The sequence below is a fragment of the Giraffa tippelskirchi genome, chromosome 4, assembly GCF_054371585.1.
Source record: "Giraffa tippelskirchi isolate mGirTip1 chromosome 4, T2T-mGirTip1v1.2.pri, whole genome shotgun sequence".
Classification (NCBI taxonomy): Eukaryota; Metazoa; Chordata; class Mammalia; order Artiodactyla; family Giraffidae; genus Giraffa; species Giraffa tippelskirchi.
The window spans coordinates 182497968-182524736 of record NC_137278.1 but is presented as its reverse complement, the minus strand read 5'-3'; the positions used below and the strand labels follow the sequence as shown (position 1 = coordinate 182524736).

The following is a 26769-nucleotide window of genomic DNA, read 5'->3' as shown; positions in this document are numbered from 1 at the left end:
CATTTTGTTTTCTGCTATGACGACACACTTGGATTTATGATATCTTTATCCTATATAGGGTGCTGCTGTAAATTATATACACTCAGAACTTAGTACCCATTCCTTCTCCCTCCTCCCCACCTCCTCCCCCTTCTCTTTCTCTCTCTCCCCTCTCTCTTTACTCCTCCTAATTTAGATACACTTTAACGTTTGGGAGACTCTCATCCTGTGAATTCTTTCTGTGTGAAGAGCATGTGTCACTGGCAAATACTGTGGTTATGCAAAATATACACATTTAATTCAACAGTTATTCCTGGAATTGCGGTTTTAAACAAATGTGGTTTTAAACATAAAGAAAACATCAAATGACAGCACACTAAGTCTTAATTGGTTTAAGCCTCATGTAGGAAAAGATATTGGACATAGGCACTGGCCATGGACCATGCCGAGGGTCTCTTCTGAACTTGGTTTCCATACAGGTTTTGAGTCTGTTTTGTCATTTGGCTTTAGCTATGCTGGGGCCTCTGTTTCCTCTTTTATCTTATAGACATTTAGAAAAAAATATAGAAGAATAGAAGTATTACTGAAATTCAGAAAGTTAGATTTCATAAAACATTTGAGGAGCATGAAAAGTAAAAAGGCTTACTCATTTAAAATCCATTTGGGGAAGGCTTATTCATCAAAGGTCTGTGATAATTTCAGAAGTGTGAAAAGTACTTTAAGCTACCTTAGAGAAGTCATATATGGTACACATAGAGTTGGTAAGGCACACATACTCAACACAAAATACATTCATGTGTACACACACATACACACACACCAGGCTTATAAATATCCAGAAGGATTGATCTATCTTATTTAAGTCAATGAGAGGAAATATTTTAATCTATCAAATGCTATGTAAGTATATATGTTACAGTTTCAGAGTAGTTGCTACCCTCTGTTTTACAGAAAAAGAGCTTTTTCAAATTATTGTCTGTGTTTAAAAACAATTAGAAAGGATATATGGAACCAAGGTGCTATCCCACTTTCCATTTGAAAGAAACTTACTAGATATTTATCCACCTAATTTTTCTAAGTCCTTGATTTATAACAAAGTGTCAGTAGTGATGGCATTTGGAGGGGCAGCCCAGCCCCCAACGCTCCTCTGAGAAATGCCCCCTTCCTAACTGTGCTCATGCGGATGGACTCTGGCAGCCATGCTTATATTCTATGACACCACATCTGAAACTGCAGTTGTCCAGCTGATGTTGTTGTTGTTCTGTTGCTAGATTGTGTCTGACTCTTTGCAGTCCCATGGACTGCAGCAGGCCAGGTTCCTCTGTCCTCCACTATCTCCCAGAGTTTGCTCGAATTCATGTCTGTTGAGTCAGTGATGCTGTCTAAACATCTCATCTTACTTACCTAATGTGTACTGTCTTAGAAATCCGTATATACCCATGCACGCGCGCGCACACACACACACACACACACACACACACACACACACACACTCTGAGAAAACTCCTTACTAGGTATCATTCTTTTTGCCTTGGAATCCTTATATTCTTTGAATAAATTTTCCTTTATTCATTTAAGCTATTTACAGTGGCTTTTTGTGACTTGTAATAAAAATACTTGATCTTGATAGACAACATACAGAGAAAAGAGAAATACTGAGGGGCAAATGCTCTAGTGTGGTGACAACATGCAACGATAGAAACCCTTTATGTCAAAGAGAAAATTTATATCTCTGATCCTCTAGGCCTTCAGGGGTGAAACTTCTAAAACCTAATTCTCCCTCTTCTCCCCGTTTCTCCAACACTCAAGACTCCTCTCCACTATCTTCTTTGAATCTAGACATAATGTCGTTCTGTTCTCCATTCAGGATGATGTCAGCCACCACGAAACACCCACACATCCCAGGTCACCCTCTTCTCCTTCACTGTAAGGCCAAGTGAATCTGCTCCTATTCTGGTGGTTCCCAAACTTTATTGCATATCAGAATCAACTGGAGGGTTTTCTAAGACACAGATTGCTGGGCCTGAATTAGCTTCTGATTCAGTACGCATAGAGTTAGGCCTAAGAATGGACATTTCTAATAAGTTCCCAGGTGATGTGGATGCTTGTGGTCCCAGTGGATAATTATTACTTTTTTCCTTTCACCCTCCCCAAGTCTTAAAACTCATCTATTGTGCCCCCTGAGTTCAGAGTCTATTGGAGCAAAAATGCCTTATAGCTTCAGCCTCTCTTCACCCTTTTGTTCTAAGGCAAACTCAGCTCTTCCCTAAGGTCACATTTTCCCTGTCATTTTTCAAGTGGTGGCTGCTTTTGCTCCCAGAGCCCTGGGTACACTGATCTGGAGGTGGGGTAGATGTCCTAGTTCCTTATTGTTACTCTCAGGTGTTCCTTCCTCTCTTCTTTCTAAACATAACCAACCATGAATCTTATGCCATCAGATGATATTAACCCTGTCTTTCATTGTTACTGTCATTTATGGGCTCCTGGGTTATTTTTCCTGATTTCTTGGTGATAAAAATCACCTGTTTCATTCTCTCCAATAACACGCCTGTCTTACTTATGGTAGATTTCAATATATGTATCAGTGATTCTTCTACCTCTTGATCTACCAATTCCTTGACCTCTTCTCTTCCCGTGATCTTGTCCCCTACTCTCATAAGATCTTGTTCACTACTCTTATAAGGTCATGCCTAGACTCCTCCATAACCTCAATATCAAATATCTTACTCTATCACTGCTGCATCCTATCTTTTCAGACCTTGCTCTTTAGTATTAGGGCCCCCAAAAGACCTCTGATCTTTTTGATCCTACTTTTTTTTAGTTGACTTCACATCCTTCTAGATTAAATTTTATCATTATAATCACTCCCCTATAAACACCCGGCACTCTCTTGCTCCTCTCTCATTGCCTCATTCATTTGGCAGATTCATAATCCTGATTAAATCCAACTCTCAGCCTCCTCCATGTCTGCAACTCTGAAGCTAAAACTGTCTGGAGAAAAACAGATGCCACATTGACTTGAAGTTAGAAGTAGACCCTTAATTCTGTAAGGCAATCATACCAGAAGTTTTTCAAAAGATTCATTTCCCTACTCTCTTGATGAGGATTTAAAATATTTTTCTTTCTTTCCAAGCCCCAATAACTGCTTCCTCTCTAAGAAAATTAGAGCATTTGCAAGAGAGTTTACAGAGATTTTCACCATCACTTCAATCCATTTGCCATCTGCCCCTACATACTCTGACATCCTGCCTGTTACCATAGGTGGAATACCCATGCTCTTGTCTCAAGTCAGGCCTCCCAGGGTGCCCTAGAACTCATCTCCTCTCACTGTATTGCCCCCCAAACTCTCCCTCTCTGTTTTATGCCATCCATGAGAGTTGGACCATAAAGAAGGCTGAGTGCTGAAGAATTGATGTTTTCGGATTATGGTGCTGGTGAGGACTTTTGAGAGTCTCTTGGACTGTAAGGAGATCAAACCAGTCGGTCCTAAAGGAAATCAACCCTGAACATTCATTGGAAGGGCTGATGCTGTATTTGAAGCTCCAGTACTTTGGCCAACTGATGCAAAGAGCCGACTCATTGGAAAAGACCCTGATTCTGGGAAAGATTGAGGGCAAGAGGAGAAGGGAGTGACAGAGGATGAGATGGTTGGATGGCATCATAGACTCAATGGACATGAGTTTGAGCAAACTCTGGGAGACAGTGAAAGACAGGGATGCCTGGCATGTGGCAGTCCATGGGATCTCAAAGAGTTAGACAATGACTTAACGACTGAATGACAACAATCTTTCCCACTGTATCATCAAACAAAAGTGATGTTACTTTTCCCAAGCTAAAAACTTTCTCTTGATCCCTCTTTTTCTGTCAGCTTCTTGCCCCATTCTGTTGCCTCTGTTTGTAACAAAACTACTTGAAAAATTTACCTACTTATGTCTCCAATTTATGTCTTCCCATTCCCTCTTTAACCCACTTTAGTTGGCCTTTTTGCTCCCACTGTTCCACCAAATGTGCTCCCTGAAACTCACCCAGGTTGCCGTGTTCCATGATCAAATCTCTGCCTTAATGTTAGCCATTCAGTAGCATTTGAATCACCCATCTTCCTCGATATACATTCTTTGCTTCTATTCCAGGGTATCAGGCTTTCTTGGATTTCCTCCTGCCATCCTGAAACAAATTATCAGAGTATGTCTGTTTCTTTATTTTTGTATTTTAGGACTGGGTCTTATTGTCTTTACAAATATTCCAATATTACCTTTTATATTTTAGTTAACTTTATTTGTTGAGCTTTCTTCAACATTTGGTTGTATTGATAGTTTGCAATGAAAAAATACCTTTCTTCATTCTTCCCAGATTGAAGTCAAAAGACGGTTCCAGGAAACCCATCTGAACGGAGAGGCAAATTAGGGTCGGGTTAAAAGGGATGCAATTTTGATCTCAGTACTGTAAGGCTCCAAGAATATACACAGTGTACTTTTCTAAAATTCAGAAAGTAAGTTGTGGTCTTTCATAGTATTTGGAAGTTTGAAAATGCCCATTCTGGCTGAAAGATTTGTTGGACCAGACTGAAAAGCTTTTTTTAGTTAGACTCAGAAAGTTTCCACTGTGAGTTGGTTTCTATCCTTTAATTCCCAGTGGACAACTAACAAGTACTATGTACGTTGAATCTAGGGTTTAGTATCACAGTTATGTTTTACCTCATCAATTGCAGATGTTGGTAATATCTGAAAAATATGTTTAGCTATTTTTTAAAAAAAAAAACTCCTTTAAAAAAGTCACTGCTTTATCTTTTAACTTTCCTATTAGCCTATTCAATTTTATTTATTTATTTTTACATATCATAAGATTTTATTTATAGGAAGCTCAAAGACAGGCAAGACTTACTGATAACAATGGTAATAGAACTCAGGAGAGTGGTTATGCAGCATAATCTCATCTGCCTTGACTGATACACTACCAAAAACTGATATACTACCTTCTGTCTGAAGATTTACCTGGTATTCTCCTGCAATTCCAAGGAATATTGCTTGTGTTTCTGTGTAGAATTTATATCATCCTGCCTTGCTTAATAATTAGCAATGCATTTTTTATATCTGGGTTTTTTGTATATTTTTGTATTTTATTTATTTATTTTTGGACATAATTTACCTCTTTCAGAAATACTCTTCCCCCAGGAACAATTACCTCATAAATTTATCCTCTAAAACACCATTTTCAGGAGGTCTTCAAGTAACTATTTTATTTATGTTCTGTGTTCTCATGGTGCTTTGTAACTTATATTACTTAACAATATTTTTATTAATATTTTTTCTCACTGCATTGGGATTATTGCATTTCATAGCAATGAAATATTGAGGTCAATGTTTTTTCTTTATACTTAAATCCCACGCCTGGCATATAGTAGTTGCACAATTAATACTTATTTGTAAAGTTTTTACTTTTACAGTTAAACTTAACCTATTAGCTGGTAATTATTCCACTAAATTTTTTCCTCCATGTAAAATATTTAAATGCTATTTACCACCCCCTCCCCACTTAAGTTGGCTGAACATTGTAATCTTATTTTGTTCATAGATAAGTGAACATTGCAGCTTCTCACTATTTAAATTATTATCAAGCTCTTTAGTACCTACTAATTAAAACAAGTCACTTGCTGATAATTTCATGCTTAATCAATTAAATTCTAATAAGGAAAGTAATGTGTGATTTAGATCAAAATAGAATGACTGCAATTTAACTGCTTCTATCTCTTTCATCATATTATTTGCAAAAGAAAAGACATTTGGAGAGAGTACTGACTGGATAGTACCTTTCCCCCTTCACTAAGTTTTAGAGAAATTCTCATACTATTGTTAACACTTTGAAGATCACATTAGTTAGTGCAAGAAAGCATCATCTTTAAATGCTAAAACATCACTAGAGGCAAAAGACATGCTCAGCTAAAGAGTGATTGGAATTTATATGGAAGATTCTAAGAGGGCTTTGGTTCTTACATACAGAACAATTAGAGAAGAAATATTAGAAAAGATAGAAAATAATATACTTTGATTACGGGAAGCACAAATCTTTGGAATTTTCATTCTTTTTCATAATCTCTCTATATGAATGCTGAAGGAGAAAGCCTGGTAGCTCACTATCTTGTTTTGTAGTGGCGTTTAAAACAGAAAGCAAAAATTGGCAACAAATTGTGGGCAATGGATCTCCTTCTTATTCTCTCTTAGTAGCTCATCAATGAAGTTGAGTGTCTTATTCTACCATGTTCAGAGAAACTCCTGTCTCAGGGCACTGGCTGGTTCTTTGAAATCTTTGCCCTTTCCCCCCAACCCCTTCCTTCTACATTCCCTTCCTCTTGTGGAGTTATAGCCCAAAGTTAGATGATGTGGGGTAGGAATACTAATGAGAATGCCTTTCAAGAGTTTATGCATATTCTGACTATGATTCAGCTCATGAAAGAACTGTCCAGAAAGCTGACTTACAGAGGCAGGTCTAACCACTCAGTGCCAGAATTTATCTATAGCTTTAAAAACAAAAAGCCAGGGAATATTTTCAGAACAGCTTTCCTTATTGACAACAACTGACTGAGGTAGCATGTCAGTTATCAAGGATTGTTTTAAAATCCTTAATACGAGAAAAGGACAAAGTCATTAGGTAATCTTATCCAATCCCTCCGTTCAACGTACTACTTGTATCATCGCTTTGGTTTAGCTGCTGTGGACTATTTCAGCTGTAATTGCTGAATTTTTTTTTCAAAGTTAAAAAAAAATATCTATTAATTCCTCCTGTCAAAACATAAAAAGATAAGATGCCCTTTAGGAATCAACTCAAGTTTATCCTTACTGAAAGGCTCTTCCCATGATTATAAAATGCCTTTTTTTTGTATCAAAAGAAAAAGTTTTATTTATCTTTGATGATTAAGTTTTAACAATTGTCACACTACCCTCTCTTGGGCCATATACTCAGTTCATATTTATCTGATGATCTTTGCCTTTAGGTATTTTTAGTGGCTCTCACCATAGAAATCTACTTTTGGTGAAAACAGGCTTACCAGCAATTAAGAAGGAAATCCTTTCTTGTGCATGAGAACCATACATTTCTGACATCAAATTTGGAAGAATTCATGTTGCTCAATCATGTTATTTCAGTCAATATAAAAATAGCTAATATTTTCTTATTAGTATATCAATTTCAGTCCTCATGGTACATTTTTTAGTGTTTAAAACATTTGTTGCTTCTTTTGATATTGTCAACATTTATAAGAACCCGCCTGCCAATGTAGAAGCCGCCTGCCAATGAGTTCCATCCTTGGGTCAGGATGATGCCCTGGAGGAGGGCATGGCAACTCACTCCAATATTCTTCCCTGGAGAATCCCATGGACAGAGGAGCCTAGGGGCTACGGTCCATAGGATCGCAAAGAGTTGGACATGATTGAAGTGACTTAGCACACGTGAACACACATTTATCTATACCTTTATTGTGTGCCAAGAATCTAAAAGTGAGCAGGACGTGAAGATTAAGTGTTTCTTTGATCCACACACCCAAATGACTTTTTGTGTAGTCACGTTTCTCAAACTCACATTCCCCTGGACCAGAGGGTAAGACACTGAGATACGACATCATGAAAATTTTCAACATTCTGAACACTGCAATAGAGGATTTTTGAAAAGATGTGTAGTTACTCGTGGTCCCAAAGACTGCAGTGTCTTTCAAACTGTAATGTCACAAAACAGTAAGATGTCAAACATTTTTGATTAAAATGACCCCCCAGTAAGAAATACATTTTACTTTGTGTGGAGAACACGCACACTTACATACACACAAAACTGAAACAAAATTTTTGTGAAACAATACTTAACCTGTATGCCCTATGATGCATTTTTGATATTTTCTTTTCTATTTTCTAAAATGCTTATTAAACTCACCAGATTGAGTCTCTGACCCTTTACAAGGTTGTTAATCAGATGGAAAAAATACTTCATTAACTGAGAGAATGAAAAGATTTTAAAAGTATATACAAATATAATACTTTAAAATATCACTGTTTCTATAAATATATTTGCATGTGCAAAATGTATTTCTCACCATAAGTCACTGTGAACAAAGTTTGCAAGTTGCTGCCTTAAAGTGTAAGAGGTTGGAACAGGCAGGTGGATGAATAGAATCGACAGCCTTGTGGGGGAAGCAGGGTGTGATGTCAGCAAGATTTATTTTCATTTATTTTTTATTTCTCAACTTTTAGGTAAACTTCTAAGATTGCTTTCTTTCCTTCTTCACCTAATACTTTTTTCCTTAAGGGTTACATACCAAGTTATATAGATATGCAGAACTATGTAAAGTATTTAAAAAAAATTTTTATTGGAGTATAGTTGCTTTACAATGTTGTGTTAGTTTCTACTGTAGAGCAAAGTGAATCAGCTATGAAAGTGAAAGTGTTAGTCTTCCAGTCGTGTCTGACTCTTTGTGACCCCATGGGCTGTAGACCACCAGGCTACTCTGTCCATGGGATTTTCAGGCAAGAATACTGGAGTGGGTTGCCATTCCCTTCTCTGGGAAATCTTCACCCAGGAATCAAACCTGGGTATCCTGCAATGCAGACAGATTCTTTACCACCTGAGCCACCAGGGAATCAGCTATACATATACATATATTACTCTTTTTTGGATTTCCTTCCTATTTAGGTCACTACAGAGCATTGAGTAGAGTCCATGTGCTATACAGTAGGTTCTCATTAGTTATCTGTTTTATACACAGTATCAGTAGTGTATATATGTCAATCCCAATTTCCCAAGTCATCCCACCCATCTTCTCCTTTTCCTCTCAGTATCTATACGTTTGTTCTCTATATCTGTCTCTATTTCTGCTTTTATCATTTATACCAGCTTTCAGATTCCTCATATATGTGTTAATATATGATATTTGTTTTTCTCTTTCTGACTTACTTCATTCTGTATGACAGCCTCTAGGTCCACACTGTTGTATTGATTATAAAGATAGAGTTAGTTTCTTGATCTTAAACAAAATGAATAACCTTCTGACCTAAGTTTGTGTACTTCATCTTCAAAGAATTTAAGAATTTTTCCCCCCAACTCTTTGGGTACTACAGTCATTATGAGCAAGGGTTAATACGTATGCTCAGTCATGTCTGACCTCATGGACTGTAGCCTGCCAGACTCTTCTGTCCATGTGATTTTCCAGGCAAGACTACTTGAGTGGGTTGCCATTTCCTTCTCCAGGGGTTATTATTAATATATATATGTTGTAAAATAGATCCTCTCTCATTGTTCCTGTATTACAGATCCGCAGGGCTACATTCATGATAGTTAAAGATATAAATTTAAAAAGCTTTCAGAACAAAATGGCAGAGGAGTAGGTAGATGTGGCGTACGTCTCTCTCCATGGATACATCAGGAATACACCTTCAGATACAGAAGTGCATGCAGAACACTAGCTGAGATGGGACAGGAGTACCTGACCAGTGGAAAAGAATATATAGAACCACACAAAACTCAGTAGGATGAAGGAACTAGGGGGAAAAACAGGACTGTTAGTAGGATTGGACCTGCCCTTGATGGGTGGAAGAACTGAAGCAGGAGTCCAATTCCACATCAGGGCAATTTTCTGAGTCAGAGGAGAAACATTCAAGGCTGAGAGTGAAACAGCTGATCTGTGGCAGCCTAAATGGAATGAGAATCAGACAGACATTGCCACAGCCATACATACCCCAGACAGGAACACTGGTCCCCTGGAAGGCACAGTGGCTGTGAGCTGGAGTTTAGGGACTGTGGAGCAATCCCAGGGCAAGGGCTACTGTTGACTGCAGAGAGACGGATTGAGGGGATATGAGGGAGGAGATTGTAGTGGGAAATGCCTGTGGAGGAAAGCCAGGCAGCCATGGAAGCAACCTGATACTGCTGAGTCATGCATAGGGGGTGGAGCCATCACCATAGCCTCTCTCTCCCCCCACGCCAGCAACGGGCAGCTGAACAATAGAGAGGCTGCCCCATCAAATGCCTGATGCACTGAAGTACAGAGTAGGACCCCACGCAGGGTGACTCTTTAAGTGCCTGACCTGCCGATCTACAAAGTAGGACCCAAGACGGGCGGGCCTCTATGTTCCTGAGGCAGGGAACAAAACAACAGAGAAGGACCCCAGGTGAAGGAGCCCTCTAAGTGCCTGAAGCAGGGGGAGGTATGGAGAAAGACTGGCCAAAGAGGCCTTCTGATAGCTAGCTACAAGAGGCTTAAAAATAGACTCTGATAAGACCATAACTCCTGCGGCAGAGGCAGTCTGTGTCCTTGCACACTTGGTGCCGCCAAGGTTCCCACAAGCCAAGCAGCTGTACCACTTTCATGCTCAACTCTCATTGGGACAGAGCTGCCACAGGTGATAAGAAAAAAAAGTCTTGTGTTTATGCGTGCAGGGTTGCTTTGATCCGTCTGACTCTTTGTGACCTTGTAGACTGTGGCCTGCCAGGCTTCTCTGTCATAAAGGGCGTTCTCCAGGCAAGAATACTGGAACGTATTGGTCAATACTGGTTGCCATACACTTTTAGAGCACTGTATTTCCTGCTGCCCTAGCCGCCAACCCTCCTGAGTACCTGGTGCTGCCAGAACCCTTAGGAGCCAAGCAGCAGCACCACCTCCACACCTGGCCCTCACAGGGGCAAACCCAAGTCCTCCAGGGCAGCCTCAGGAGCAAAGCCCAGTGAATGACCCACAATGTAGAGGTGAAAATGAAACCACAATTGAAACCTAGGGGCAGTGTGGCTAAGGAAGAAGATCCAAAACCTTCCCACCAGCTGTACAAGCTGCAGATTCAATCCATGTGATCAACTAAGCAGGCTCTGTGTCTATGGAATATATAAAAGGCCATTGAGAGCTCCCACAAAAGAAAACGCACTAGTTCTAATAGCTGTGGACATTGGGGGCAAGAACACACAGGAGGAGGACCAGATTAGAATCTGAGCTGCCCCCACAGCAGGTCCAGAGTTCAGCACAGTGTTGGAGGACATCCTAGGGAGGTAAGGTGGACTGTGCCTCCCAGCTAGGGAAAGGACTCTGACAGCAGTGACTCAAGAAAAGCATTTATTATTCTTATTTTTTGATTTGTTCTATAGATTCTTTAAGATTTTTTTCTTTTCCTCCACTCCCTGTCTTAGTTGTCGATTTTATTGGCACTAAGAAATCCAATTAAGCTATTGAGCTTTTTTTTTCCCCTCAGTTTTTATTGTTGTTATAAACTTCTGCCTCTGAGTTGGGCTCTTGCAGTTCTTGAAGTTTTCCTTTTTTTTTTTTTCTTTTCTCTTTTTTTTTAATTTTAATTTTTAAACCTATTACTATTATTTCTACATCTATTCCTTGGTTTGCTTTTCCTACTGTTCTTTCCCCTTGCAATTAATCTTTAATGTATATAAATCTTCTTTATCTATTTATATTTAAGTTTGCATGTCTATTCTTTCTTTGTTTCCTTTCTGTCCCTTCCTCTCAACATATTTGTTAGTTTTATTTTCATTGCTTTATTCCCCAATTGGCACCTTGCTTTAGGTTTGTTCCCCAGTTTGTGCTTTAGTTAGTTTTGTTCTGGTAGATATAATTTTTGATTTCCTTTGTTCACTGGGTCAATCTATTGTACTTTATTTTTGTTGGATTGTTTCGATTTTGCTTATGGGTGTGTATGTATATGTGTATATTCAGTCACACTTTTTATTGTTGTTATAAACCTCTGCCTCTATGTTGGGGTTTTGCAGTTCTGTGGAGTTTTGCTTTTTTCTTTCTTCTTCTGTTTTTTTTTCTTTTTTATAATTTTAATTTTTAGGGTTTTAAAACCTATTATATTTTTTCTATATTTATTCCTTTGTTTGCTTTCCCTTACTGTTCTTTTCCTCTTAACTGGTAAATATAATTTTTGATTTCCTTTGTTTGAAGGGTCAATCTACTGTACTTTATTGTTGTTGCACTGTTTTCACTTTGCTCATGGATGTATATGTCTTTGCATATATTCCATTATTTTCATTACTATTTGCCTGATTTTGTAACTGCCATTTTTCTGGGGTTCAAATTTGGTTTCTTGTTTATGGATATCTGTTTTAATCTCACTTAATGCCAGGACAGATCCCTTGTACAATGTTCATTCCTGACCAGAGATCAAGCCCTGAGCCTTTGGAGTGGGAGAACTGATTCCAAGACCCTAGACTACCAGAGAAATAACCCTAGGGAGTGTCAAATAGTGAGAACTCACACAAAGGAAACCAGTTGAATACAAGACTGGGCATCACCCAACCACCAGTAGCACCCTGTGCAGGACACCTCATCTAAACAACAAACAAAACAAAAATACAAACCCAATCATCAGCAGACAGGATTGCCACCTCACTCAGCCTCGCCCATCAGAGGAAAAACAAACAAACAAACAAACTCAGCACAAATCTCAATCTATACGAAGCTTACACAAAGCACTGGACCAAACTTAGGAGGGAAGAAACCAAAAGGAAGAAAGAATTCAACCTTCTTCAAGAAATAATTCAACTTTCCTTGAAGCCTGGGAAAAGGAAATGTTAAACACAATAAGTTAAAAAAAAAATAACGAAAAGGCAGAGAAATACTACACAAATGAAGGAACCAACTAGAAACACAGAAGTACAAATAAGTGAAAATGAGATAGGCAAACTACCTAAAAAAAAAATTCAGAATAATGATAGCAAAGATGATCAAAAACCTTGAAAACAAAATGGAGAAAGTGCAAGAATCAATTAACAAAGACCTAGAAGAATTAAAGAATAAACATACAGCAACGAAGAACATAATTACTGAAATTAAAAATACTCTAGAAGGAATCAATAGCAGAATATCTGAAGCAGAAGATAAAATCGGTGAGCTGGAAAAAAAAATAGTGGCAATAACTTTGTAAGAGCAGAATGAAGTAAAAAGAATGGAAAGAACTGAGGACAGTCTCAGAGACCTCTGGGACCATATCAAATGCACCAACATTAGAATTAAAGGGGTCCCAGAAGAACAAGAGAAAAAGAAAGGGTATGAGAAAATTTTTGAAGAGATTATAGTTGAAAATTTCCCCAACATGGAAAAGGAAATAGTCAATCAAGTCCAAGAGGCACAAAGAGTGCCATACAGGATAAAGCCAAGAAGAAACATGCCAAGACATATACTAATCAAACTAACAAAGACTAAACACAAAGAAATAACATTAAAGCAGCAAGGGAGAAGCAACAAGTAACATACAAGTGAAACTCCATATACTTAACAGCTTATCTTTCAGCAGAAACTGCAGGCCAGAAGGGAATGACAGGATATATTTAATGTATTGAAAGGGAAAAATCCACGACCAATATTACTGTACCCTGCAAGGATTTCATTCAAAATTGACGGAGAAATAAAAAGCTTTTCAGACAACAAAAAGTTAACAGAATTTAGTACCACCAAGCCAGATTTACAACAAATGTTAAATGGACTTATATAGTCAAGAAATACAAAGAAGAAAGAAGATCTACAAAATCAACACCAAACAACTGAGAAAATGGCAATAGGAACACAAATATCAATAATTACTTTAAAGGTAAATGGATTAAATGCTCCAACCAAAAGGCATAGACTGGCTGAATGGATACAAAAACAAGACCCATATATATGTTGTCTACAAGAAACCCACTTCAAACCTAAAGATACATATAGACTGAAAGTGAGAGAATGCAAAAACATATTCTATGCAAATAGGAAGCAAAAGAAAGCTGTAGCAGCAGTCCTCATATCAGACAAAATAGACCTTAAAATAAAGAAGATTACAAGAGATAAGGAAGGACACTACATAATGATCAAGGGATTAATCCAAGAGGAAGACATAACAATTGTAAATATCTAGGTACTGAACATAGGAGCACCTCAATACATAAGACAAATACTAACAGATGTAAAAGGAGAAATTGACAGTAACACAATAATAGTAGGAGACTTTAACACCCCACTCCCACCAATGGACAGATTATCAAAACAGAAAATTAATAACAAACACAAGTCTTAAATGATACATTACATGAGACGGATCTCATCGATATCTTCAGGACATTCCATCCAAATGCAGAAGAATACACCTTCTTCTCAAGGGCACATGGAACATTCTCCAGGATAGACCACATCTTGGGTCACAAATCAAACCTCAGTAAATTTAAGAAAATTGAAATCATATCAAGCATCTCTTCTGACCACAATGCTATGAGACTAGATATCAATTACAAGAAAAAAACTGTAAGAAACACAAACATGTGGAGATTAAACAACTCATTCCAAGTAACCAACAGGTTACTGAAGAAACCAAAATGGAAATAAAAAAATTTTTAGAAACAAATGACAATGAAACCATGACAACTCAAAACCTATGGGATGCAGCAAAAGTAGTTCTAAGAGGGAAGTTTATAGCAATACAATCCTACCTCAAGAAACAAGAAAAACATCAAATAGACAACTTAACTTTACACCTAAAACAACTGGAAAAAGAAGGACAAAAACACCCCAAAATTAGTAGAAGGAAAGAAACCATAAAAATCTCCACAGAAAGAAATGAAAAAGAAATGATAGAAATAATAATAAAGATTAATAAAACTAAAATCTAGTTTTTTGAGAAGATAAACAAAATTGACAAAACTTTAGCCAGGCTCATCAAGAAAAAAAGAGAGAAGAATCAAATCCACAAAATTAGAAATGAAAAAGCAAGGGTTACAACAGACAATGCAGAAACATAAAGGATTATAAGAGACTATTATGAACAACTATATGGCAATAAAATAGATGACCTGGAAGAAATGGACAGATACTTAGAAAAGTTCAATCTTTCAAGACTGAACCAAGAAGAAATAGATTTCTATTTCTATGAACAACCCAGTTACAAGCACTGAAATTGAAGCTGTGATCAAAAATCTCCCAAAAAACAAAAGCCCAGGACCAGATGGCTTCACAGGAGAATTCTATCAAACATTTAGAGACAAGCTAGTGCCTATTCTTCTTAAAGTCTTTCAAAAAATTGCAGATGAAGGAACACTTCCAAACTGATTCTATGAGGCCACCATCACCTTGATACCAAAATCAGACAAAGACAACACACAAAAAAGAAAACTACAGGCCATAGAGGCAAAATCCTCAACATCATAGGACATAGATGCAAAAATCCTCAACAAAATTTTAGCAAACAGAATTCAGCCACACATCAAAAAGCTCATACACCATGATCAAGTTGGATTTATTCCAGGGATGCAAGGATTCTTCAATATATGCAAATCAATCAGTGTGATATACCACGTTAAAAAATCGAAAGAGAGAAACCATGTGATCATCTCAATAGATGCAGAAAAAGCCTTTGACAAAATTTTCAGCACCCATTTATGAATAAAACTCTTCAAAAAATGGGCATAGGAGGAACCCTACCCCAACATAGTGAAGGCCATATATGATAAGCCTATAGCAAACATTATTCTCAATGGTGAAAAACTTAAAGCACTCCCCCTAAGATCATGAACAAGGAAAGGATGTCCACTTTCACCACTATTATTCAACATAGTTCTGGAAGTCCTGGCTACAGCAATCAGAGAAGAAAAAGAAATGAAAGGAATCCAGATTGGAAGAGAAGAAGTAAAAGCTCTCGCTGTTTGCATATGATATGATACTGTACATTGAAAACCCTAAAGATAGTATCAGAAAATTACTAGAGCTAATCAGTGAATTTAGCAAAGTTGCAGGATACAAAATCAATACACAGAAATCACTTGCATTTCTATATACTAACAATGAAAAATCAGAGAGAGAAATTAAGGAATCAATCTCATTCACCATTGCAACGAAAAGAATTAAATATCTAGGGATAAATTTACCCAAGGAGACAAAAAAACTGTACACAGAAAATTATGACACTAATGAAAGAAATCAAAGACAACATAAACAGATGGAGAGATATTCCATGTTCCTGGGTAGGAAGAATCAATATTGTGAAAATGACTACACTACTAAATGCAATCTACAGATTCAGTGTCATCCCTATCAAACTACCAATGGCACTTTCCACAGAACTAGAAAAAAACATTTCACAATTCATATGGAAACACAAAAGACCCCGAATATCCAAAGCAGTCTTGAGAAAGAAGAACGGAGCTGGAGGAATCAACCTTCCTGACTTCAAATTATGCTACAAAGCTATAGTATGGTACTGGCACAAAAACAGAAATATAAACCAATGGAACAATACAGAAAGCCCAGAAGCAAACCCATGCACCTATTGGTACCTTATTTTTGACAAAGGGGGCAAGAATATACAATGGGGCAAAGACAGCCTCTTCAATAAATGGTGCTAGGAAAATTGGACAGCTACGTGTAAAGGAATGAAATTAGAACACTTCCTAACACCATACACAAAGATAAACTCAAAATGGATTAAAGACCTAAATGTAAGACCAGAAACTATAAAACTCTCAGTGGAAAACATAGGCAGCATACTCGATGACATAAATCAAAGCAAGATCCTCTATGACCCACCTCCTAGAATAATGGAAATAAAAACAAAAGTAAACAAGCAGGACCTGATCAAACTTAAAAGCTTTTGCACAGCAAAGGAAACTATAAGCAAGGCGAAAAGAATGGGAGAAACTCTCAGAATGGGAGAAAATAATGGCAAGTGAAACAACTGACAAAGGATTAATTTCTAAAATATACAAGCAGCTCATACAACTCAATACCAGAAAAACAAACAACCCAATCAAAAAGTGGGAAAAAGACCTAAACAGATATTTGTCTAAAGAAGACATGCAGATGGCTAACAAACACACGAAAAGATGCTCAACATCGCTCATTATTAGAGAAATGCAAATCCAAACTACAATGAGATATCACCTCACACTTGTCAAAATGGTCATTATCAAAAAAGTCTGCAAATAAGAAATGCTGGAGAGGGTATGGAGAAAAGAGAACATTGTTGCACTGTTGGTGGGAATGTAAATTGATTCAACCACTATGGAAGACGTTATGGCGATCCCTTAAAAACTAGGAATAAAACCACCATATGACCCAGCAATCCTAGGCATATACCCTGAGGAAACCAAAATTGGAAGAGACACATATATCCCATTGTTCATTGTAGCACTATTTACAATAGCTAGAACATGGAAGCAACCTAGATGTCCATTGACAGATGAATGGATAAAGAAGTTGTTGTACATATACACAATGAAATATTACTCAGCCATAAAAAGGAACACATTTGAGTCAGTTCTAATGAGGTGGATGAACCTAGAACCTATTATACAGAGTGAAGTAAGACGGAAAGAGAAAGATAACTATTATATTCAAACGCATATATACGGAACCTAGAAAAATGGTACTGAAGAATTTATTTACAGGGCAGCAATGGAGAAACAGACATAGAGAATAGACTTATGGACATGGGGAAAAGGGAGGAGAGGATGAGATGTATAGAAAGAGTAACATCGAAACTTACATTACAATATATAAAATAGATAGCCAACAGGAATTTGCTGTATGACTCAGGAAATTCAAACAGGGGCTCTGTATCAACCTAGAGGGGTGGGATGGGGAGAGAGATGGGAGGAAGTTTCAAAAAGGAGGGGATATATGTATACCTATGGCTGATTCATTTTGAGGTTTGACAGGAAACAGCAAAATTCTGTAAAGCAATTTTCATTCAATAAAAAATAAATAAAAAAATAGAAAGTTTTCATGAGGATGCCATATATTGTTAAATGAAATTCTAACGACTGGATAACTCAGTGCCTCTGAAATCTGTGTTCATTAACATCAGAAGCAAAGACTAAGTGTCCGACCAAGAACCTGACCATGTGGAAATCCTGGATGCATAGCAGAGACTACTTTCCACCCTCTGGGGTTTACAATCTGAAATATCATGTATGAAATAGTAATTTTTTTTCCCTAGAAAAAAAGGACACAGTGGGAGAGTTTGTCTTAGTAATACTTCTCATTTTAAAGTCACTTTCTTTAATATAAAAATTCTCCTTTTCCCTCTCCCATCTCTCCAACCTTTAATTCACCTGCTTTCCCCTTTCTCGCATCATGTTCTCCCCTGAAACTCTCTGGTATTGCTTTCATCCTGACTATGGTTGACAGGAGCCCCAACTACCCAACCTGTCAGAATTCTTTCACCTTTACCTATCTGAATCAAAGGCTCAATTATTAGACCATAAGCTCCACCTTAGACTGGAAGGGTTCCAAGTCCAGCATTTAACATTGATCATCTTTGCAAACCTGGGCAACTTGTTGCAAGGAATGTAAAAAGTGTTGTGATATCTGAAAACTACTTTCAAATATTTTAACTTAAAAAAGGTGTGTGGGTGTGTGTTTCTGTACATGTGTGCATACCCATGGATTTACCTTTGGCAATTATTCGTTTGAACAGTGTCATGTGTATATAATATATATATTTATATATATGCTCAGTTGTGTCTGACTCTTTGTGACCTTTTGGACTGTAGCCTGCCAGGCTCCTCTGTCCAGGGAATTTTCCAGGCAAGAATACTGGAGTGGGTTGCCATTTCCTTCTCCAGGATATCTTCCTGACCCAGGGACTGAACTCACATCTCCTGTGTCTCCTGCATTGAGGCTAATTCTTTACCCACTGAGCCATCTGGGAAGCCATAAATGTGTGTGTATATGTATATATATATATATACATATACACACACACATATATATACACATACACACATATATATTATATATATATACACACACACACACACACACACAAAGAGAAATGCAGTAGATTGTTAATTAGTGTTTATATGTATGTTCCTTGTGTTATATTTTCAAGTATTCTGCAGATATGAAAGATTTCAAACTAAAAGTTGTGAAAAAAACAGAAAGCATTTCTTGGTACATAATAAGTGCTCAGTAAATGTTAGTTATTATTTTTACTAATCTTGCTGTTACATCTATGGGAGAGAGCTGCCCAGCCCACTCCCAGTTACTGCAGACATTTAACTCTGACCTTTTAGAGACAAGACCATGATAATCCTTGCCTATCCTTCTTTATAAAAAAGTATTGGGATCTGTATATTGTGGCAGTGTATTGGCAGTTTATTAGTAGATTAGAATGCCAAGGTATGCCTGGGATACATAGGTGATTACATAATTCTTCACAAGTCTTAATAAAACAAAGTCTGGATCATGATAGTCACTTGAGTCAGTTTCTTAAAATAAATCTCTCTCTCTCCCACAAAAACACACATCCTGTTGGTTCTGCTCTGAGAACCTTGACTAATATACACCTCATACCATAACACTATTATTTTTTAAATTTGGCTGCACCATGTCTTACTTGCAGCTCACAGGATCTTTGTTGCAGCAAGCACGATCTAGTTCTCTGACCAGAGATTGAACCTGGGGTCCCTGCATTGGGAATGCAGTCTTAACCACTGGACCACTAGGGAAGTCCTGACACTAATGTAAGTTGTAGCCTTTAAGTTGATTGATTTCATATTGAACCATGAATCATCACCTACAGTTTCTTATTTGGCTCCTACTCTGACAGCCTCACTGGACTGTAAATTCTTTGAGAACACCTGGGTGTTTTTTATTCATGTTTAGTGTAGTGTCGAACCATTTGTTAGCTGTGTAACTTAGAACAAATTACTTCAAGTCATTAACCTTCAGTTTTCTCATTTGTAACATGTGGATCATAAGTGTGAACTACAGTTCTCACAGAATTGCTGTTAGGATTGACTGAGACAAGACTCTAAAGAATTCTGTATAGTGCTTAGTAAACTAATAAATAAATCTTATTTTTGTCAGTATCATTATTATCTGTATGAGAAGAATAGGTAGTACTCATAAATATTTATTAAATACAAATTTTAAGTGACAGTAAGATAGAAGTTATTATGCCCAAGATGAAAACTAGTAATATTATACAGAAGTTTTAACTCAGTACATTTGAGAGATGTGGGTGCTTATTGAAATCATCTCCAGTATTATAAAACTTGATTTTTTCAGGTGCATCTTGTATGCAAAATGAAATGTAGCATAAAAATTATTCTCAGGTGTTATCAGTTATGTACCCCAAATTTAGTTTTGCATAGGTTCTCAATGTGTTTTGATGCTTCTTTAGTTTTTTCTCTTATCAATTGCAAAGAATTTTTGTAAACTCTGCATTTAGGAATGCAGTTAGGTATTCTGAACTTGCAATTATGCAGAATAAAAAGGGAATGTAGTGGGATGAGGTTATAGTTGAATCCTAGCAGGCTAGGACTAATTTTCCATAATTCTTCTTTTTGTATTTTTATTAATGAGGGATAAATGTTTTAGGTTGAATTTTGTAGTACAGCAGTGGAGAAAAGAACACAAAATTGAAGATTAGTTTTTAGGTAATTGTTTTTTGTATTTAGAGGGAAAAAAGAAGTAAGATAACAGTTGGTTACATTTTTACTCAATTTTCTTTCTAGTCTAAAAATTTCAACTTGTCAAACACACACTATGGAAAGTTATGTAAAGCAGTGAAGCCTGTATAATTTTCTATTTTTAAAAAATTTGCAAACTCAGTAATGATTGCAGGAAAACAGTGGCCTAACCTCTCAATGAGGATTTAATAATTGTGAACTCCCCTCAGGTCTCCTACTGGTGAGATTTCATTGCTTAAATGATGTGGTTCAGAACACCTACTGGAATACTAAATACTTGATTAATTGTAAATAAATAATAATGGTTCAAGCATTTTATTTCTTCCCATTTTTGGATTATTTTCATCATGCTTGATATCAACATTAGTGAGGCAACCATGGTACAGGCAAGCTGTTTTAAAGTAGGGTGAAAACTCATCTGTATGGGATAAAAGGGAATTAATATAATATATCAAACTCTATCAAGTTTACAGTTCTGTTAGGCCAAGAAATAACATAAAATCTGTGTCAAATTTTTTGAGAAATTACCAATCCCTTATTTTAGTGATACATAAACTAAAAAAAAAATTTTTTTTAATTTTTTTATTTTTTTGGTCTGTGCTGCATTTCATACAATTTCTTCTAGATATGAATAATTTCATGTCTTTGGTCATCTGAAAATCTATTGAATGGCTGTCATGTTCAAGACAGTCCTGAGTCTTCCTCTAAGTGTCTCACATTTCTGGTAGAGCAGATAAGGGGAAGCACAAATAGTAGCAAAACAAGGCAGTGAACATTATGAGAACTGAAAGCAGAAGAAGATCACCTTTAGATAATTGGGCAAAAGCTGTTTCATAGAGGAAGTGGTTGAGGAATGGAACCATAAATTGCCAGAAACAGAAGGGTACTTATTCAACATTTTTCACTTTATAGATGAGGAGAATGTGACCAGAAAGAGTAGAAACTTGTCTGAAGTCATTTTATACAGTTATGACAGCATAGATTAAAATCCAGATTCAACAACTCCTATCTATTGGACTTTAAAAATATGGCAGTCTTTTAATATTTAATATCAGTCTTTTAATTATTATTAATAATAACTTTAATATTGAGGTATAATTACAAACCAGAAACTCACTCTTCTAGAATGTGCAATTTGGTATTTAGTATACTAACAATGTTGTGCAACTATTTACAGAACCTTTTTGTCACCCTCCAAAAGAAACCCTGTACCTGTAAGCACTCACTCCCCATTATTTCCTCCTTGCAGACGCTGGCACTGATGAATCTATGTTCTGTCTCTGTAGATTTGCTGACTCTTTACGGTCTCATGGACTGTAGCCCACCAGACCCCTCTGTCCATGGAATTTTCCAGGAAAGAATATTGGAATACTACTGGAGTGGGTCACCATTTCCTCCTCCAGGGGATCTTCCTGACCAGGAACTGAGCCTGTGTCTCTTGTGTCACCTGTTTAGCAGGCAGGTTCTTTACCACTGTACCACCTGGGAAGCCCCGTTGATTTGCCTATTCTTGACATTTCATATAAATATAATTGTAAATATGTGGCCTTATGTTTCTGTCTTGTTTTATTTACCATATTTTAGAGGTTTATCTATGTTGTAGCATATATCAAAATTTATTCTTTTTTACTGTTTAATAGTAATGAAAACATGAACTTCCAGATGTACAAGCTGGATTTCGAAGAGGCAGAGGGACCAGAGATCAAATTGGCAACATTCATTGGATCATAGAGAAAGCAGACGAGTTCCAGAAAAACATCTACTTCTGCTTCACAGACTATACTAAAGTCTTTGTGTGGATCACAACAAATTGTGGAAAATTCTTAGAGATGGGAGTACCAGACCACCTTTCCAGTCTCCTGAGAAACCTATAGGCCTGTCAAGAAGCAACAGTTAGAACTGTACATGGACTGGTTCCATGGACAACCGACAACTGACTGGTTCAAAATTGAGAAAGGAATATGACAAGGCTGTATATTGTCACCCTGTTTATTTAACTTCTATACAGAGTGCATCATGCAAAATGTCCAACTGGATGAACCGAAAGCTGGAATCAAGATCTTCAGGAGAAATATCAGCAACCTCAAATATGCAGATGATCTTACTCTAATGGAAGAGTTCAGTTCAGTTGCTCAGTCGTGTCCGACTCTGCAACCCCATGAATCGCAGCACGCCAGGCCTCCCTGTCCATCACCAACTCCCAGAGTTTACCCAAACCCATGTCCATCGAGTCAGTAATGCCATCCAACCATCTCATCCTCTGTCGCCCCCTTCTCCTCCTGCCCTCAATCCTTCCCAGCATTAGGGTCTTTTCCAATGAGTCAACTCTTCGCATGAGGTGGCCAAAGTATTGGAGTTTCAGCTTCAACATCAGTCCTTCCAGTGAACACCCAGGACTAATCTCCTTTAGGATGGACTGGTTGGATCTCCTTGCAGTCCAAGGGACTCTCAAGAGTCTTCTCCAACACCACAGTTCAAAAACATCAGTTCTTCGGCACTCAGCTTTCTTCACTGTCCAACTCTCACATCATACATGACCACTGGAAAAACCATAGCCTTGACTAGATGGACCTTTGTTGACAAAGTAATGTCTCTGCTTTTAAATATGCTATCTAGGTTGGTCATAACCTTCCTTCCAAGGAGTAAGAGTCTTTTAATTTCATAGCTGCAATCACCCTCAGCAGTGATTTTGGAGCCCAAAAAATAAAGTCTGACACTGTTTCCCCATTTATTTGCCATGAAGTGATGGGACCAAATGCCATGATCTTAGTTTTCTGAACGTTGAGTTTTAAGCCAGCTTCACTCTCCTCTTTCACTTTCATCAAGTGGCTCTTTAGTTCTTCTTCACTTTCTGCCATAAGAGTGGTGTCATCTGCATATCTGAGGTTATTGATATTTCTACCAGCAATCTTGATTCCAGCTTGTGCTTCTTCCAGCCCAGCGTTTCTCATGATGTACTCTGCATATAAGTTAAATAAGCACGGTGACAATATACAGCCTTGACGTACTCCTTTTCCTATTTGGAACCGGTCTGTTGTTCCATGTCCAGTTCTAACTGTTGCTTCCTGACCTTCATACAAGTTTCTCAAGAGACAGATCAGATGGTCTGGTATTCCCATCTCTTTCAGAATTTTCCACAGTGTATTGTGACCCACACAGTCAAAGGCTTTGGCATAGTCAATAAAGCAGAAATAGACGTTTTTCTGGAACTCTCTTGCATTTTTGATGATCCAGCGGATATTGGCAATTTGATATCTGGTTCCTCTGCTTTTTCTAAGACCAACTTGAACATCTGGAAGTTCACAGTTCACGTATTGCTGAAGCCTGGCTTGGAGAATTTTGAGTATTACTTTACTAGCATGTGAGATGAGTGCAATTGTGTGGTAGTTTGAGCATTCTTTGGCATTGCCTTTCTTTGGGATTGGAATGAAAATTGACCTTTTCCAGTCCTGAGGCCACTGCTGAGTTTTCCAGATTTGCTGGCATATCGAGTGCAGCACTTTCACAGCATCATCTTTCAGGATTTGAAGTAGCTCAAGTGGAATTCCATCACCTCCACTAGCTTTGTTCATAGTGATGCTTTCTAAGACCCACTTGACTTCACATTCCAGGATGTCTGGCTCTAGGTGAGTGATCACACTATCGTGATTATCTGGGTCGTGAAGATCTTTTTTGTACAGTTCTTCTGTGTATTCTTTCCACCTCTTCTTTTTATCTTCTGCTTCTGTTAGGTCCATACATTTCTGTGCTTTATCGAGCCCATCTTTGCATGAAATGTTCCCTTGGTATCTCTGATTTTCTTGAAGAGATCTCTAGTCTTTCCCAATCTGTTGTTTTCCTCTATTTCTTTGCATTGATTGCTGAGGAAGGCTTTCTTATCTCTCCTTACTATTGTTTGGAACTCTGCACTCAGATGGGAATATCTTTCCTTTTCTCCTTTGCTTTTCACTTCTCTTCTTTTCCCAGCTATTTGTAAGGCCTCCTCAGACAGCCATTTTGCTTTTTTCCATTTCTTTTCCATGGGGATAGTCTTGATCCCTGTCTCCTTTACAGTGTCATGAACCTCTGTCCATAGTTCATCAGGCACTCTGTCGATCAGAACTAGTCCCTTATATCTATTTGTCACTTCCACTGTATAATCATAAGGGATTTGATTTAGGTCATACCTGAATGGTCCAGTGGTTTTCCCTACTTTCTTCAATTTAAGTCTGAATTTGGTAATAAGCAGTTCATGATCTGAGCCACAGTCTGCCCCCGGTCTTGTTTTTGCTGACTGTATAGAGCTTCTCCATCTTTGGCTGCAAAGAATATAATCAATCTGATTTCGGTGTTGACCATCTGGTGATGTCCATGTGTAGAGTCTTCTCTTGTGTTGTTGGAAGAGGGTGTTTGCTATGACCAGTGCATTCTCTTGGCAAAACTCTATTAGCCTTTGCCCTGCTTCATTCTGTACTCCAAGGCCAAATTTGCCTGTTGCGCCAGGTGTTTCCTGACTTCCTACTTTTGCATTCCAGTCCCCTATAATGAAAAGGACATCTTTTTTGGGTGCTAGTTCTAAAAGGTCTTGTAGGTCTTCATAGAACCGTTCAAGTTCAGCTTCTTCAGCATTACTGGTCGGGGCATAGATTGGATTACCGTGATATTGAATGGTTTGCCTTGGAAATGAACAGAGATCATACTGTCTTTTTTGAGATTGCATGAAATGCAAAAAGTGAAATGAAATGGCAGAAAGTGAAGAAAAATTAAAGAGCCTTTGATGAGGATGAAAGAAATGAGTGAAAAAGCTGGCTTGAAACTCACCATGAAAAACACTGAGATCATGACATCCAGTCCCATCACTTCATGAAAAACAGATGGGGAAAAAGTAGAAGGAGTGACAGATTTTATTTTGGGGGACTCAAAAATCACTCCAGATAGTGACTGTAGCCATGAAATTAAAAGAGGCTTTCTCTTTGGAAGGAGAGTTATGGCAGACCTAGATAGCATATTAAACAGCAGAGACATCACTTTGCTGACAAAGCTCTTAATAGTCAAAGCTATGGCTTTCCTGGTAGTCATGTACGGATGTGAGAGTTGGACCATAAAGAAGGCTGAAGACTGAAGAATTGCTGTTTTTGAACTGTGGGGCTGGAGAAGACTCTTGAGAGTCCCTTGGACTGCAAGGAGATCAAACCAGTCAATCCAAAAGGAAATCAACAGTGGCCACAGGACTGGAAAATGTCAGTTTTCACTCCAATCCCAAAGAAAGGCAATGCCAAATATTGCTCAAACTAGTAAAGTAATGCTCAAAATTCTCCAAGTGAGGGTTCAACAGTACATGAACCACGTACTTGCAGATGTTCAAGCTGGTCTTAGAAAAGGCAGAGGAACCAGAGATCAAACTGCCAACATTCGGTGGTGTTGGAGAAGACTCTCGAGAATCCCTTGGACTGCAAGGAGATCCAACCAGTTCATCCTAAAGGAAATCAGTCCTGAATATTCCTTGGAAGGGCTGATGCTGAAGCTGAAACTCCAATACTTTGGCCACCTGATGCGAAGAACTGAGTCATTGGAAAAGACCCTGATGCTGGGAAATGTTGAAGGTGGGAAGAGAAGGGGATGACAGAGGATGAGCTGGTTGGATGGCATCACTGACTCAATGGACATGAGTTTGAGTAAACTCCGGGAGTTGGTGATGGACAGGGAGGCCTGGCTTCCATGAGGTCACAAAGAGTCGGATACGACTAAATGACTCAACTGATTGTTTGAACTACAGTCCAGGAGACAACGCCTCAGATAGCTCTGAGAGACTGCTCCAAAGAGGCAGTGAGGGAAGGTCAATATATAAGATTTTGGTGAAGGGGGAGTTCAATGCAATGAAGCACTTACTTTACAAGAGGTTTTCTGCTGGTCATGAGGAGGTGATGTCACTGCGAAGGGATTTAGTGCTTTTCTAGATGTGAGGAGATGCAAGGATTGGGATCATGAAATCAGTGCCTCAAAATATCTATCTAAAGACCTTTCCCACCAGTTTCCCTGGAGCACAGAGTGCCTCACTCTTCACCCAAATTCCCCTCAGGGGGTGTAGCAGTTCAGCAGCTGCAGCAGCATAGGGTTTGGTCTCCACAGAGGCAGATGGCAAATGCCCTTGTTTAGTGGTGGCAAATGCTCTGGGTAAGTGCCAGTTTGTAGTTGACACCTCCTTCTGCAGTACCTGAGAAAGAGAAGAAAAGCAAAATCATCAAATTTATACATCAAAAGGGTCTGAACATTCATTCTTTGCTAAAAAAATAAAATGAGCTAGTACAACTTACTAGAAATATAAACCCCATACCAGAAAATTATATTGTTCAGTCAGTGCTAGTTAACACTAATTTTTTAGATCATTACAACTAA

At 37.9% G+C, this 26769-nt stretch overlaps 2 long non-coding RNA genes across 2 annotated transcripts in view; one reads left to right on the top strand and one right to left on the bottom strand.

Annotated features, from left to right (window-relative positions):
* The window catches only part of LOC145547153 (uncharacterized), a 75404-nt gene extending 66345 nt beyond the window's left edge, over positions 1–9059 (bottom strand). Inside the window, exons 1-3 of the long non-coding RNA XR_014083583.1 lie at positions 8914–9059; positions 4232–4362; positions 4005–4143 (exon numbers count right to left, since the gene is read on the bottom strand). This is a non-coding gene — a long non-coding RNA (uncharacterized LOC145547153). The remainder of the gene's footprint in view (positions 1–4004; positions 4144–4231; positions 4363–8913) is intronic.
* A 1471-nt stretch (positions 9060–10530) lies between these two features.
* Positions 10531–23599, top strand: LOC145547154 (uncharacterized). The gene is made up of 3 exons (XR_014083585.1): positions 10531–10995; positions 21681–21852; positions 22035–23599. It is a non-coding gene; the product is annotated as an uncharacterized LOC145547154 (long non-coding RNA).
* The last annotated feature ends 3170 nt before the right edge of the window (positions 23600–26769 follow it).